Source organism: Sinocyclocheilus grahami, unplaced genomic scaffold (assembly GCF_001515645.1).
Source record: "Sinocyclocheilus grahami isolate Dianchi unplaced genomic scaffold, SAMN03320097.WGS_v1.1 scaffold159.1, whole genome shotgun sequence".
Taxonomy (NCBI): Eukaryota; Metazoa; Chordata; class Actinopteri; order Cypriniformes; family Cyprinidae; genus Sinocyclocheilus; species Sinocyclocheilus grahami.
The window spans coordinates 975,875-979,727 of record NW_015505338.1 but is presented as its reverse complement, the minus strand read 5'-3'; positions in this window follow the sequence as shown (position 1 = coordinate 979,727).

The following is a 3,853-nucleotide window of genomic DNA, read 5'->3' as shown; positions in this document are numbered from 1 at the left end:
GTCATCCTAGGTGTATATGACTTTCTTCTTTCAGATGAATCCAGTCAGAGTTATATTAAAATTATCTTTGATCTTTCAAGCTGTTTCATGGCACTCAGCGGGTGTTGCATGCATCAGTCCAAAAGAAGTGAAATAAAAAGCGCCCATCCATTAAAAAAAGTGTCTCACATGGCTCCGGGGGGTGAACAAAGGCCTCCTGTAGCGTATCGATGCGTTTTTATAAGAAAAATATCCATATTCAAAACTTAATAATCACTTTAATGTAGCTTGCGCCAATAGTCCTACACAGAAGCAGCTCCGGGAGCATGACGTATGAGTTCAGCACTGCGCATGCGCCAGTGAGTCTCGTGAAAACCAACGTTTGTTAACAGGAGCAAAATAAGCAAAGTTTCCTTACTTTAGCAAAGGAAAACCAGTCTCCTCTTGGCTTATATCTAAATCCTCAGACATTCTTCTTTACAAATCCTCATTTTGTATTTCTAATAAGCGACTGTTGTTTTGTTTTGATCTCTCCGCTGCGCTTCCGCGTGCGTTACTTCTGAGCGGCGCATGTGCAAAGCTGACCTCATATGTCATCCGCCCGGAACTGCTTCCGTGTAGGAATGTCACCCGCTGAGTGCCATTAAACAGCTTGAAAGATCAAAGACAATTTTTAATATAACTCCGACTGGATTTGTCTGAAAGAAAAAAGTCATATACACCTAGGATGACTTGAGGGTGAGTAATTTGTGGGCTAATTTAAATTTTTGGGTGAACTAACCCTTTAAGCTTTTTTAGAAAGCTGTGTTATACGAGATACTGCAGAAGGCATAATACGCGAACACGATAGAAAAACAATATAACAAAAAACTCCAACAAAAACATTTTTGCATAGGAAAAAAAAAACAATGTCTAGAGATGTGCTGCGTTTTTTAGAACGCCATGTCCTGTGCGAGATGTTTTACAAAAAAAAAAAAGTTCACATTTTTATAAAAAACGTTTTTATAAAAATGTAAAAATTGTAAAAAACATTTTTATACATTTGTTTCATAAAAAAATCATTACTATATTAATTTAAAACATAAATATATCTTACTGTCTTGTTTAGATTTTTATATTAGGGCACATTAGCTATCCACTGGTTTACATATACAACTGTGTGTTTGCTGCTTAAAAACATGGTTGATTTGTGCATTAGTCTGAACAAAAACAGAAGAAGGGCTGATTGAAAATGCAAATTCATTCTCTGCCAGCAGGTGGCACTTTTGGACTGGCAGAAATATAGAGGTTTCCCCGGTAATGACAGTACAGAAAGCAGCGCAACACTCATAAATACTACTTTATCAGGCATTATAAGTACGTAAGATAAAATGAAAATGTCATTGATACTTGTCTGAAAAGTTGGTTCCCTTCAGAGATACATTCACATAAACACGCCGTGTTTCGACTTTAAAATGTGCAGCACTCATATTTATTTAATAAAATCATAGCCTTTTGAAGAAAAAAGAAAAGAAAAAAATTAAAAGCAGTACAGTGAAATGCAAAAATATGACACAGGGCAGTGAAATGAAAAAATGCAATGTTGAAGAAGAACACAGACTCAACATCTCATATACATATCGACCAACGCTATATACCAAGTGCAGCGCAAATTAGCGTAGTCGCAAATAAAGAAATAAAGAAGCCACAGTACGTTGAAAGAACCGGAACCCAAAAAAGGAAGGTTTGCTAGAAGTTTTGATAGACCTGGTATTGCGTGACTCCTAGTTGAGGGTTCCAAGTCGTCTTTTATTTCATGAAGCAAATTAAAAAATAATATGGATTGAAAAACTATATGTTCAGATAATGTGTTCTAATCCTCTCCCTTCTACCACGCACTCTCTGTTCTCTGCAGTGCCTCCTCCTAGCAAAAACAATTGCAGCCATTTCAAGAGCAAAATAGTTTAAGACATGCTTTTTTGGGCGTTAAATAATGGCGTAAATACCAGTAATTTGATGAACACAAACGTTAGTAAATCGCGTTGCGTGGTTCATTTGAATACTCTCCTCCCATAAAGTTTACATCTGAAAGGGAAACTCCTACAAATGCATATTCAATAAGCGCAAAAATAACTGTGTCCACGCCTTTTCAGCACTAATTCGTCACTGCGCGACTTCAGTAAAACCTGACAGTACTATTTTAATGCCAAAAGACAGTTTGTGCTGGCGCAAGCTGTTGGTAAAACTGGCCCTATGTTTCTTAGTTTTTTCTTATCAGTTTTGTACATTAAGGTTGTATGTTACATCTAATGTTGTTAAATTAATTTTTATTGCATTATTTCAGTTTCGTGTGTGTTACCGTGATGGTGTTTGTGTGAAAGACACTGTGCACCTTCTATATATGTTACTATTTAAAAGTTGCTTGTGATGGGCTTTGGTTCATCATGTGACTTTCTCATCACCACCTGCATTTGGTGGTTATCCGTGTATTACAAAGGTACAAAACAGATTTCAGTACTTCAATAGGTTGGTTTATTAACATTATATTTGCTAATGAAATTACGGTATTTAACTATAAATTTAAGTTAAAACAGTAAAACAGTATTTTTTACGGTAAAATTCTGGCAACCACAGCTGCCAGTTTTTTTTACCGTACATTTTACAAAATGTTTTTACAGTGTGGAATACAAAAATGTATTCTGTGTGATCTTTTTTTTTTTTGTACAAATAAAAGCAGATGTTTAGCAGAATATCCAAGCTGCTTTTTTTTGCAGTACCAGTACCACTGCAGTTCTAGATTCAAATGGCCTGTGTTCGATCTAAAATTTTTAAAAATATGGCATGACTAAAAAAACACTTGAATTGTGACAGTGTTGGTTTCTTTATACTTGTTTCTCATCTGCACTTCTGTTGAATTTAGATTAAGTTGTATGCTATTTTGTATAGTTTTCGACACAAATATCCAGGTATGAACTACACAATATGGTTGTTTTCTACTCAGCTTTATATTTCAAATCAAGCTTTCTGGAAGCGTCCAGGCGTTACCCCATCAATCAAATGTCTGGATGTTTCTGGACTATTTCCTATGTGATCTCAGGTACTGCCGGGGACATTCGCCCTTATTAAAGATGGTCTTTATTGATCTGTGATAGCCACCCCAGGTTGTCTCTCAGATGAGCCCCCTTTATATCCAGAAATGGCTGGATATTGATTGCAGAATGAGAAACTGTGGAGATGTTGCTAATCTTATCCTCTGCAGAAATACAGAGAAACACCAGGGACCAAAGGTCTTCTTGTTTCCCCTCAAATCTGGGTATTCTGATACAGTATAAAACTGCTGTACTGCTGATGATATCTGAGCTGGTATTGAGACAAACATTTGTGCATGACTGCATCTCTGTGTCTAAGGAGATTATGTGACCTGTTGGAGACATACAGGGGCATGGAGACCTCATGAGGAATGAGAAACCTTATCTTACTCCATCCTAGTAAGACATGTAGTGTCAAAGTCAGGGAAGACTTGAGGTTAAGCCTTAACATGGGTGAAGAGGTTATGAATGTGTGGAAACAATATATAGAAACTCACAATATCAAATGTTATATTGGTAATGGTATCTATCTATCTATCTATCTATCTATCTATCTATCTATCTATCTATCTATCTATCTATCTATCAATCTGTCTGTCTATCTATCTATATCTATCTATCTATCTATCTATCTATCTATCTATCTATCTATCTATCTATCTGTCTGTCTGTCTGTCTGTCTGTCTATCTATCTATCTATCTATCCAACTGTCCGTCTATCTATCTATCTATCTATCTATCTATCTATCTATCTATCTATCTATCTATCTATCTATCTATCTATCTATCTATCTATCTATCTATCT